This window comes from Saimiri boliviensis, chromosome 16 (assembly GCF_048565385.1).
Source record: "Saimiri boliviensis isolate mSaiBol1 chromosome 16, mSaiBol1.pri, whole genome shotgun sequence".
Classification (NCBI taxonomy): domain Eukaryota; kingdom Metazoa; phylum Chordata; class Mammalia; order Primates; family Cebidae; genus Saimiri; species Saimiri boliviensis.
Genome location: NC_133464.1, coordinates 18,947,628 through 18,961,089, shown reverse-complemented (window position 1 = coordinate 18,961,089; position 13,462 = coordinate 18,947,628). Strand labels below are relative to the sequence as shown.

The 13,462-nt window shown below is 42.8% G+C and overlaps 1 non-coding gene across 1 annotated transcript; it reads right to left on the bottom strand.

Moving 5' to 3' along the window:
- Nucleotides 1–1,565: 1,565 nt before the first annotated feature.
- Nucleotides 1,566–1,638, bottom strand: TRNAF-GAA (transfer RNA phenylalanine (anticodon GAA)). Its single transcript has one exon. It is a non-coding gene; the product is annotated as a tRNA-Phe (tRNA).
- Nucleotides 1,639–13,462: the final 11,824 nt, after the last annotated feature.

Sequence of the window (13,462 nt, the reverse complement as noted above, 5' to 3'; positions counted from 1 at the left end):
TTATTTCCCTCATACATGTACCTGCATGTTTATGCACACCTGTCTTAACTACCCATCTCAACTTTTCACTTACAGTAACATTTAGGAGGTAGCAATGTTAGCTGCCTAGCAGATACAGCTTATGTTTCATTCTTGCAACCCTGGAAAGGCAGTTATGTGTTAAAATGGGGATAATAATAAGTACTTCACAAGGTTGTTATGAAGAGCAAATAATGTTGGCTCATAGTGGGAGGTTAGGAATTAATGTCCAATTAGAGAATGAATGAATAAGCGAGTACTTTATGAATGTGAGTTACCATTCCCCTTCAAAACAGCAGAACCGGAAAATAAGCAAGACTTAATGCACACATCTCACAATTGTCCTTCACTGCTTTCCAGCAACCCGCCACCTCACTAAACTGACTATTCTGTTTTCCAACGACACAAACAGATCGATATTTCTTGCTTTTAAAATTTAGACCGACATCCCTGTAACTTCTCCCCTTGGGTCCTGGCTCAGTTCCCACGAGCCATGCAAGATAACATCAGGCGCCTGGGCCTCCGTTTTCTTGATTCTACGCCCCCCATTTGGCCTTGGGGTTGACTCCCACAGGTAGCTGGGGAAGTTAATGGTCCTGCGTATCCACGCCCACCCACACGTGAAACCAAAATATCTCAGAAACAGTCATTTCGAGCACGTGTCAAAGTTCTAGTTCACACTTGCAGGGCAAAAGACAGCAGAAGGGAAAAGCTGGTTCACAGCAAGTCTTAGGAAAGCAAGGGCTCTTTTAGAAATAGAAAAGAACGTCCAGACCCGTGGTTTAATACCCGCTGTTGGGCCGCACCGCCAGAGCTGTCTATGCAGGGCCGAGAACGCGCATTTCTAAGCAGCTCTCAGGCGGTGCTGATGCTGCGGATCTAGGGACCGCCCTTCGGGAACCACCGGTGCAGACCCTGGCTAACGTTCTTCAGCCTGATGCGTCAGGGGGCTGCAAAGCCGCCACACCTTCACCGCCCGGCCAGGGCGAAGCAACGTGGTGGCGCCACCCGGGGGCCGGGCCCAGGGCGGGCCTCTGTGCGCCTCTAACCAGAAATACCCAGCCCTGGGTTCCGTTCCCCGGCGGCGCCAGCTGGGGGCCATCCGGCCACGCAGCAGTTTCGCTTTTCCTTCGAATTCGGATACTTGGAATGAATGCGATGACACTGGGGATGAAGGTGTTTTGCCGGCCGCGTGGACAGACGACACCTCCTTCCGATTGGAGCCTCGTTTTCACACCATCCCCCCCAGGCAGGGCGCGGCCCCGTCTCGCCACCGCGGCCTGGGTGGTTCGTGTGGCCTGGAGCCGCGGGCGGCGGTGGGTCCCAGCCACAGGCTCCGCGGCGCGCACGCGCGGCAGCTTCTCCCGTCCCCGCCCGGAAGCGCCTGCGCAGAGCAGCCGCGCTCCTGGGAGGGGCTGGGAACGACTGTTCCTCGTTCACCCTTCAAATTTCAGTCTGTGCTTGGGCTTGAAGGAATGAGCCACGGTATCGTGGACGGAGAGTCTTAACAAAATTTGAGTTCTTGAGATCAGAATTTAAAAAGCAACTGCCGAAACCCGGGATCGAACCAGGGACCTTTAGATCTTCAGTCTAACGCTCTCCCAACTGAGCTATTTCGGCACGCTCCTCGCTGCCTTCTGAGTAGACTATCACTGAGTGTTTTGCGTCCCACTGCTTTGCTTTTCACTTCCTGGTGATCATTTACGGCGCTTCTTCCTTGTCCCGTTAAACGGGGTCGTCGGAGTTCTTCCTCCTCAGTCCTTCCACGAGGCCACTGGGAGCGCTACACACGCGCCTCACTTTCTTAGACCGCTGTCGGCGCGCGCAGCCCGCACAGCCCAGCGGCTGGTTCCAGGCTCCCGATGGCGGCTCCCAGTGCAGGTTCCATCCTCCCAGGGCTGGTCCCCACGAGATCGGGAGCCGCGGGGTCGCCTCGGGAGCTCCTGCCCAGGCCTGGTAGCCCCTTCCCGCCGACCCGCCCCTGCCTATAACTGTGCACATTTGTCACCCTGCTCCCCGAAAAGTTCCCGGCCCCAGGCGAGGAGCCGTGTAGGCCCAACCTGATTGGATGAAGGAGCAGACGGGGCAGGAATCGTCAGAGTGGCCTCGGGAGAGGAGTTTGCAGCCTCTCAGTGCTCCAGGGCCCGGGAAATGTCCACCTTAATCATCACCTCTTTGCACGGAGCTTGACTGGCAAGTAAATACTGGTGAGCTCACTAACGATGATTATTCAGTCAATGCTATTTTCCACACGAGTCCACAGATGTTTCTGAAGCACCAGAAACATGCCAGGCGCAGACATTCTTCACTTCCCAAACATCTTACGTTTTCCAGTTTTAATTTTTGTCTCCAATTAAATTGTAATTCTCTCAAGGCAGGGATCTTGCTCTGCTCTTTTAGAGCTTTGTATTTAAGTGGAAGCTTCACAGCCAATTTGGACGTTTGGATAGATTGGATGGCTGGATGGAAAGGATGGATAGAATGGATGGATGGATGGATGGATAGGATGGATGGATGGATGGATGGATGGATAGGATGGATGGATGGATTAGATGGACAGGATGGATGGATGGGTGGATGGATTGGATGGATGAATTCAAATGTGAACGAGAAAAAAATACAAAATCAGAAATTTTTGCAATCTCTATTTTCTCTGCCAAGCTTCCTTCCTTATAAGAAACAGAGTTTCCTTCTGGGTTCCTTTATTGCACCAAATCCAAAAAAACAGCTAAGGCGTTTGTGGTATAGTGGTTAGCATTTTAATCCAAAAAAAAAAAAAAAAACAAACAAACCCGCGAAGAGCTGGAGATTTAACAGAATTCAGCAACTAAGGATGAGAGAGAGAGACCAAAGAGAGCTTGGGGCTGGACAGAGTTCAGAGAAGGGTTTGCAAGGCTTGGAGTGGAAGAGGAAAAATTTTGGGGCAGCCGCCCTGTGAGGATCATACATCTAAAAAGAGACGGGGAAAGAAACCATTAACAGGCTTTCTTGTGTGTTATGAATGTATCTGCCTTTCCCATTCTCCTCAAAACACTGTGGGCAAGATGAATTATTTTCAACGACTCTTGGGCTGCCAGCTGACTCTTTCTTACTGGATTGAATCATGAGATAGCTCAGCTTCTTAAATTTTACAAAAGTTATGTCTTTAGGTTAAAATGAAATCTAGGAAGTCTCAAAATATATGTTAAGAGAGTGGGATTACACATGGACGGGCTGGAACATAGTGTTCGTGTCTGTCTTTCTTGGGCTTCCAGTCACACCGGCAAACCAGCTGCTTTGTGTATTGTCACCTGGGAAATCAAATCCTGGGTAACTAGGAAAGTGGCAGGTAAGTTTTGATGGGATTTAGGCTGGGGCTGGCGTGGGGGTAGCAAGGTCCAAGCAGGGTCTAATGGAAATTAGAGAAACAGGATAAGAGAGAGAGGAGAAGGAAGAGTGCGACCGAGAAACACTGTGTTTCATGATTTAAGGTGATAAAGATTCCTTGGCAAATTGTGAGAACATAGAAACTGCATTGTCATAGTGATCATCTGTTGAGTAAAAGTTGATTTTAGAATGTCAGTGTTGTGAGGGATGTCATGGATCAGCTGGGCGGCCAGGACAGTCTTTATTTATATATGTTGTTCCAGAACTCTCTGTGGTAGTAGCCCTTTCACTGTTAAACAGTTGAAAGTAAGGCCGGGTGTGGTGGCTTATGCCTGTAATCCCAGCACTTTGGGAGGCCAAGGCCAGTGAATCAAATGAGGTCAGGAGTTCAAGACCAGCCTGGCTAACACGATGAAAGCCCATCTCTACTCAAAATACAAAAGTTAGCTGGGCATGGTGGTGCGCACCTGTAATCCCCACTACTCAAGAGGCTGATGCAGGAGAATTGCTTGAACCTGGGAGGCAGAGGTTGCAGTAAACCAAGATCACGCCACTGCCCTCCAGACTAAGCAACAGACCAAGACTTTCCATCAAAAAAAAAAAAAAAAAAAAAAAAAAATTAAAGTGTTCTGGAATGACTGGAAGATAAATAAACAATGTGATCACCTACTTTATGAACTTTGTAGAAAGAGTCCAGCTGGATGCTCTCCAGGGTTTTCCCCCAGGTTTTCCCATTAGTGAAAAGATCTTCGACATCAACCCGGTACTTATTGTTGCTGTTTTACAAAAGAGACTGGAAGTTTCTGGGACTTAGTGCCGTGAATCCGAAACTGCAGCCAAGAACCCTGGGTGGCTGCAGTGAATCTACAGGGGACTAAAGAATATTTTATATTTTTGAGAGAAACACAGGGATGCTTGGCATCTGTGGGATATTATGCAAACTACGTGGTAGTTCAGTTTTGGCAAGAGGTTACATTTCTATCAATGGTATCATCTCTTCCAGCATTATACAAAGTACCCATGAAAATCAACAGGGAATATGAAATTAGAGTTGAGATGTCCAGTCTGCTTCCAAGCTTGAGAAACTGTACACTGTCCAGGGTACACACATCCCACTTGAAAGCTAACTGTAAGAATGAAATGAGGGAGTCTCTCTGAGCCTACTCTGGCTTGGGAGGCTGCCCTAAAAAAAAAAAAAAAAAAAAAAAAGAAGGAATGAAATGAAAATGTAACTTTTCTTTCAATTTATATGTTTAATTGTTTGCAAGTGGATACAAAGTTGTTAAACATAAATCCTTATTAAGTTGTTTGGACTCGAGTACTTAATAAAAGGAATTGTTTAGTATTTCTTTTGGCCTGGGGGCATTGAGAAAAAATTACTGAGACACTGAGAGCATTGTGAACAGAGAAAGTGGATAAAAATTATTAAGTTTGGGGAAAACCTTGCTTTACTCAGCAAGAGTGCAGCGGCAAGAACTGTCAGAACATCCACAGGGAGACCAAGTGCTACAGGCTAAATGAAGTGAAGGGAAAATCTGTGCACATACATCATAGTAAGAAGAGACAGGTGATAAAGAAGTTGGCATTCAAAATGAGGATAAAGATGTTGAAGAAGATTCTGTGTTGAAAAGAAACTGTTAAGCTGCAGTCCTGCCTTCCAAATGAGCTCATGGATGTTGGCCAACTCCAGTCTAATTACCTAGGATAAAGGAAAACTAATTATGAGAACTAACTAGCAGATCTGAGAATAATAAAACTAAAGAGCGCATGTTGCATACAGTTATAACATCTAATAAATTTTTGTGGGTTTTTCTTTTTTTTGTTGTTTTTTTTTTTTTTTTTTTTTTTTTTTTTTTTTTGTTTGTTTGTTTTTGTTTTGAGATGGGAGTCTTGCTCCATTTATTGCCCAGGCTGGTCTTGAACTCCTGGGCTCAAGGGATCTCCCCAGGTAGCTGGAATTACAGACACATACCTGTGCCGCTTCTGATAAAATTTTAAATGGCTGTTAATTAATCTCTCCTTCAGTTTGCTCTTTGGGATTCCACAGTGCACATGCATAAACACACACACACACACACACACACACACACATACACACACAAACACACACATTTTTGCCTCTGATTTTAATCAGTATTTCTCAAAAGTATTTTTAAAATGTTGGGGGTATGTCAAAAGGACCTAGGAACCAGTTTGAAGGTGCTCCTACTGGCCCAAACTGGGACAACCTGAGCATCAAAATAAATAGGAATAATAATGGATTATTTACCCTTTGGATAAAATAAAAGTCCTTTAAACAACGCAATCACCTACTTTATAAACTTTGTGAAAAATAGCCTCAGCTTGATGCTTTCCAGGTTTCCCCCCCGGGTTTTCCCATTAGTGAAAAGATCCTCAACATCAACCCAATATTTATTGTTGCTGTTAAACAAAGGAGACTGAAAGTTTCTGGGACTTAGTTCCATGGTTCTAAAACTGTAGCCAAGAACCCTGGGTGGCTGCAGTGAATCCACAGGGGCACTGAGTAAAAGGTATATGGTACAATAATTGTGTGTGGTGGATGCAGGGAAGGAATTGAGAACTCTTATAGCTGAATGAATTGTGCAGGCTGACAAATTTGGAGGTAGTGGTAGCATTGGACATCACCATTTTTCAGATATCATAGTAAAGATTGATTCAGTCAAGAATCATCAATGGATGTTAAGTCTAAGGGGGGGCAGTTAAACAAGGAGCAGGATCATTGCATGGCCTCAAAGTATTTCTCCACAGATTGCTTAAACTGCACAGTAGAGAAAATGGACAATGACATGTCTGGTCATCAAAATTAGCATCACCAATGAAGGACATTCGGTCATCACATACCTTCTATTATGATGCCCTGTAAAAGACACAACACACCTACACAATGTTCCAGCCAGGGAAGCAGAACCTCTGTTTAATCATGGAGCAGCATTATACAAACTTCAAATAAAGGTCATCCTAGTAAATAAATGGCCTGTATTATTCAAAACTGCTAAGGTCACAAAAGCAAAGAAAGGCTGAGGGACTGTTCCAGATGCAAGGAGGAGAAAGAAACACGACAACTCCATGCAATGTGTAATCCCAGACTGGTTCCTATTCTGGAGGAGGAAATGCTTTAAAGGCTGTTACTGGGACAACTAATGAAATTGGAACATGAGCTGCAGATTAGATGAAAGTGTTTTACCAATGCTAAGTTTCCTGAAGTTGGCAACCATAGGTAGATAAGAAATATCCTTGTTTCAGGAAGTACATACTGAAGTATTAAGGGATGAGAGACAATCCACTCTCAAATAGATTCTGAAAATAAATAATAGTATGCATACATATAATAATATAATTATAATTATATTACATACATATGTAAACATATACACATGCATATGTATATATGAAGAGAATATAAAAAATAGAAACAAATATTAAAATTTGGTGTATCGGAGTAAAAGGCATATGGAACTCTTCTGTACTATTTTATAAGTTTTTTAAAGATTTGAAGCTCAGACTGAGCACGGTGGCTCATGCCTATCATCTTAACATTTTGGGAGGCCAAGACAGGAGGATCATTTGAGCCAAGGAGTTTGAGGCCAGCCTGGGCAACAGTAGGGAGACTCTGTCTCTGTAAAAAAAAAAAAAAAAAAAAAAAAAAAAAAATTAGGCCAGGCACAGTGGCTCACACCTGTAATCCCAACACTTTGGAGGCTGAGGCAGGTGGATCACTTGAGGTCAGGAGTTCAAGACCAGCCTGGCCAATATGGTGAAGCCCTGTCTCTACTAAAAATACAAAAATTAGCCAGGTGTGGTAGAAGGTGCCTGTAATCCCAGATACTGGGGAGGCTGAGGGAGGAGAATCACTTGAATGCAGGAGGCAGAGATTGCAGCGAGCTGAGATCATGCCACTGTACTCCAGCCTGGGTGACAGAGCAAGATTCCATCTCAGAAAAAAAAAAAAAAGTGAAAAAATTAGCTAGTTATGGTAGTATACACCTGTGGTCCTAGCTACTTGACTTGAATGGCTGAGGCAGGAGGATCACTTGGGCCTGGAAGGTCAAGGCTACAGCAAGCAGTCACCATACGCTCCAGCCTGAGTGTCAGAGTGAGACCCTGAGAGAGAGAGAGAGAGAGAGAGAGAGAGAGAGAGAGAGAGAGAGAGAGAAAGGAAGGAAGGAAAGAAGAAAGGAAGGAAGGAAAAACTCAGATTTGTTTTTAAAATAAAAAACATTTGGCAGTCTTCTTGAGCCAAGACAATTTCAGTTAGAATCATACTATAGCTAAAAGCTGAAAGAGAACTTAGCGTTTACTTTGCCTGATCCACAAATTTTACACTAATGATCCAGAGATATTAGTAAGTAATTTGCTTAAGATTAGTGTGTCAGTCTTCTTGGGCTGCCATAACAAAATGCCATAGACTGGGTGTCTTAAACAACAGATTTTTTTTTTTTCCACATTTTGGAAGCTGGAGAGACCAAGATCAAGGTTTCAGAGGATTGGGTTCCTGGTGAGGGGAGCCTGGTGTGCCAAGACCACCGTCTCTGTGTGCCCACGTGACCTTTCCTCCACGTGTATATGCGTGTGGACAGAGAGGGCTGCCATATCTCACAAGGCTGTCAAGCCTATTAGATTAGAACCCCACGCTTACAACCTCGTTAGCCTTCCTTACCTCCCAAAAACTATATCCAAATATGGTCCTATTGGGGTTAGGGTGTCAACACATTAATTTGGAGGAGAAACATTTTTTAGTCCACAGCAGTTACACAAACTGACTGCTGACCCATAGAGCATATTCTTTACTTTGCACCAAATACTCTTAATATTTTTCATAAAGATGCTGTTTCAATGAAAACTTGGCATGAGAATCAAAAACCCAAATTTGAATCTAGGGTTAGGGCACAGCTTTTTCCTGCAGATGCTTTTTTATGGGCATGTATATGCTTTTTGAAGGAAGTTGTTGGATAGATATAAAATGATTCCTCCAAAGTTATATATTAAAGTTGTAGCTTAGAGGAGAAGTGTTTTTAAAAAGTTCATAGATTGCAAATATCATCAGTGTGCTGCATTGATCCAAAAGAAGTCAATTTATTTAAAGCCATTAAACCACAAGTCGATACAGACCTTATTGCTTTTTGTTTTTGTTGAATCACATACATCAATATCAAGCCTCTGGGTATACTTACCAGGCCAGAAACAATTAAGTAAATTATACTCAAAAACAACCTACCAAGCTTTTCATATGCTCTAATCCAATCCTCCCACGTCCATCAAGCAAACGCCTAGCTAATCATGTGGATTTTGCACAATGCCCTACAGGCCAGAAAACTTGGATGCTAGAACCTGAGTTTCAGAAGCTTGGATGCTTTTTAAATACTTCTTACCTTAATTGCTTGTCTCTGCCTTTTGATGAAGTGGGCCAGACTCCCAGTGCATCTCTGTCCCCATCTCCTCATCTTCCCACCCTACCCTTATTCAACCATGAAGGATAAGGCCTGATTATTCACCTAAAGAAATCACATGCAATAAATTTAACACAAGAGTTTCCTAAATCCCTTAATAATTCAAAAAAAAAAGTCAGGAAGCATAAATAAACCAGTCTCTTCCTTTAACCCAGTGAGGTACATAGCTGATGTTCAATGACCAGAGACTCAGAAAAGGAGGGCACGACTCAGAGATACCTGTGCACTTTGGCCCTGTTTCCCTTTCAACCTCCCGGGGGCTTCACATCCTTGACTTTTGTAGGGACTTGCCACTCACCAAAATGGTATAAAGATTAAACTGAAGATATTTGAGATACAACAGATGCAGAAAGAAGGCTTTTCTGAGCTTCCTTTATTGGAAGAAAGGCACAGCCTTCCAAGGAAGCTGCCATAAATCCTCTCTCTGTCTCTGGGGGAATTTCCAGCAAGGAAGGAGACTATCAGCACTGGGATATGAAACTGCATAAACAAACATTATCACAAACTCTCCTACCTTCCATTTGTTTTCCTAAATGCCATCTGTTTCTCCTAAAAGTTCATCTGTCTCCCATAGAAGCCTTCTTTCTTCCTCTTTCTCCTTCTTAAGCTGGTATATAAACCCTTATTGCTAGCTGTTCAGCCAGCCTCTTCATTTGAATGCTCCCACTATTGTGTGAGTTAAAATTTTTCTCCCATAAATCTGGCTATTGTCAGTTAATTCACAGCCCACCCCTGCCACACACTGAACCCTGAACTGGCAAGGGGGATATCTTTCCAACACTTTCTACTGGGTTCATCCACTTCTCTTAACTCCATCTCCTACCACTGGCCTATTCCTCACCCCCCACCCTCTACCTTTTTTTTTTTTTTTTTTGACATCGAGTTTCGCTCTTGTTGCCCAGGCTAGAGTGCAATGGCTTGATCTCAGCTCACTGCAACTTCCGCCTCCTGGGTTCAAGCGATTCTCCTGCCTCAGCCTCCTGAGTAGCTGGGATTATAGGCACCTGCCACGACGTCTGGCTAATTTTCATATTTTGAGTACAGATGGGGTTTCACCATGTTGGCCAGGCTGGTCTCGAACTCCTGACCTCAGGTGATCCACCTGCCTCGGCCTCCCAAAGTGCTGGGATTACAGGCATGAGCCACTGTGCCCGGTCCATACCCCATCCCCCTCACTTTTACTCAGAAGTGTAGTGTTTAGTATAAAAGTCTTGGAGACAAAGCAGCTCTTCTCCACACTTCCTCCCTATCTTCATTGCACATACAGGCCAGGGTTGTTCTAGAGGACTTAAAATATTGTATGGGTGGGAGAGGGTGACAGGAAGGGATAGCGGAGTTTTGCTGCTCTCTGTGGTCAGAGCTCAGGCGGGACTCTAAGGGAAGCCTCACTGAACCCACTGTCCTCAGTCCTGTGGTTGGAGTGGTCAGGGCACATGTCCAGTGGTCTTCCAATTAGTGGGCTGGAAAGCAGGACCCTAACTCCAGATTCTACCACTCAGCTGTCCAGCCTGTTCTCATTTGCAGTTGGAAAAGTTGACTCCCGATTTTCCCAACCACACAAGTTTAAGTATAATTCAGAAGGGAATAAAACTGCAACCCAACCCTCTCATTCACCTGTTTTTCCCAATGATGCTTGATTCTTTCCCGACAGGCAGGAAGGAATATATCAAACCACAGGACAAAGCACCCTATTCAGACTGCACATTTTACCTGCATGACAAGAATTACCTAAATAATTGGATAAGGAGAAATGCTTCAATTTGGGAATGACTGATACTTCCCTGCTTCCCCCAAAAGGAAATGCAAGAAATAAAATCCAAGTGCTGTTCTTTGTCCTAGTAAGAAATATATAGGATATTCAATCATATTGGTGCTTGTGTAACATTTACAAAATGTAAGGGACAATGCCTCTACCTCATGTGTGAATCAATGAATGACTCCCAGTGTGACACAGTTATCTGGTGACAGTGGTAGCACTAGAACTCAGGTCTCAGGTCCCATGTCAGAGTTGCTATACTTGTTTATTCTTGTTTGTCCCTATATAAGACCAGCCTTATCAGAACAGAAGTCTGCTTAAATTTATGGTAACATATACTTTGGGGATATTAGGTTTGGAGCAAATGGTTTTCCTGGCTTTACTCAGTGCTGAATCTTGCTGCTTACACTCAAGTGGCACATTCTCTGAGCCCATGAAGAATTTCTATGCCAACTTTGTAAGGTAAGAGAATAGGCTCTGGAGGCAGGAAACATAGGCCAATTCAGGCTGACTCCTTAGAAATAAAAGGAAAACCCCAACTTTCCACTCCAAAGTAACAAAAGGACCAGAGTCTACTCTCTTTGCAATCTCCACTTTTCTGCCTGGCAGATTTTTAAAAAGTACCTTTGATTGGTCCCCTCCCACAACCAATCAGACTGGTTCCAGGCCAACTCTTCATTTGCATAGGAGTATAACTTTGTAACCTCACTTTAGCCTCTGATTGGTCACTTTCTGCAACCAATCAGATGTTTGCATAAGGTGTAACTTTGTAACTTTGCTTCAGCCTCAGATTGGTCCCCTCTTGCAACCAATTATACTGATCACCAGCCACTACTTTATTTACATAGAGCATACACCAAGTAACCAATGGGAAACCTCTAGAGGGTATTTAAACCGCAGAACATTCTGTAATCAGGCCCTCCCACCCCATGGAGTGAACTTTTGTTTTTAATAAATCTCTGCATTTGTTTCTTCATTCTTTTCTTACTTTGTGCGTTTTGTCCAATTCTTGTTTTTTTTGTTTGAGACGGAGAGTCACCCTGTCACCCGGGCTGGAGTGCAGTGGTGATGATCTTGGCTCACTGCAACCTCTGCCTTCTGAGTTCAAGTCATTCTCCTGCCTCAGTCTCCCAAGTAGCTGGGATTACAGGCATGGGCCAACACACCGAGCTAATTTTTGCATCTTTAGTAGAGATGGGGTTTCACCCTGTTGGCCACGCTGGTCTCAAACTCCTGACCTCATGATTCGCCCACCTTGGCTTCCCAAAGTGCTAGGATTATAGGTGTGAGCCACTGCGCCTGGTCCATTTTGTCCAATTATTTGTTAAAGTCACCAAGAACCTAAACACCCTCCACTGTTAACACTTGTTTTGAGAATCATGAGGCCTAACTGCTTTCAATTGAAAATCTGGGGCCCAGAAAAGGATATGCTAGGAATCATTAATACTTCCGTATAAACAGAAGTCCTTCCACCTGTCTTTATGGGTCTTTTGATACACTGTAAAATAATATGCATAGCATTACTTGTGAAGGGTTCTTGCTAAAAATGTTTGACCTGAAACTAGTTAAGCCTCCAGGTATATCTAACTTCCAGTTTATACAAAAATCAGAAAATGGAGAAATGAGTTAGATGACACCATGAAGAAATAACCAGATATATCCAGAATATAAGGCATTCTCGAAGACATCCAGCCTTCCACTGTTTTCAAAATGTCAGTGCCATGAAGAAAAACCAAACCAAACCACACCAACCCCATACACACATCAAAAAGATGGAGAGACAGCTCAGTGTTTAACAGACTGAAAATACATTACCAAAAGTAATACGTGAACCTTTATTGAATCCTGCTATGGAAAAAACAAAAAAGGTGTAAATAAGAGACTTTTGGGGGAACATGGGGAAATTAGAATATGTATATTAGATATTAGGGAATAAAATATATTACTCCATTCTCTTAAGTACAAAAATAGTATGGTCATTATGTAGGAGTATGCTACTGGTGTCAGAAGATTTGTGCTCACGTATTTAAAAGTGAAGTGTCATGACAGCTACAACTTAATTTTCAAGCACACACACACACATTTTCACACACATACAGGAAAAAATCAATATGGCAAATGTTAACAATTGTTAAATTCAGGTAGAGACATATATCAATTTTTCTGTATGTTTTAAATTTTTCATGATAAAAATTTAAACAAATTAGTCTTGTCTTACAGATCCCAGAAATTTTGGATTTTAATCCTATTTTCATTAAAGACTGAAGAACTTTCCTTCTTATTAATAGGATTTTAGGCATGGGAAGGTGATTAGAGATACATTTTGTGTAAATGAACAGACCTTTCCCCATATCCACAGACGTGCTGAGTAGCCTCTTTATCTTTTTATTGCTAAGGCTTCTCTGGAACATACCAGGCCCATATTTTTAATTCTTCAGTCAGGATATGTGGTCTGGAAAAAAATTTCTTTTTTGCTTCTGCTTTTACTCACAAGAAAGCCTTACAAAAGGATACAAATCAAAACATTTGTAGACATACTTTTTTAATATATAATGAAGCACCTTTATTTAAAAATCACATAAATGAAATTATGCTGTTTCAAGGATTTCAAACATACAGTTTCCATGTCTTGTAATCAATTCCAATGTGATTTACAGCAAAATCTTTAACTTTACAAGGGCAGCTTAATAATCTACCATAATGTATGTGAGGATAAAAATGTCTTCCTTGTCTTTTATTTTTAACTTTTAAGTTCCTTTCTGAATCAGGCTTTGAGTTTTGACTTTCACAGTTACTGAGGAAAATCAGATTCTCGTAATTAGAATACTGTAGTAACATCATCTAAAACTATGGT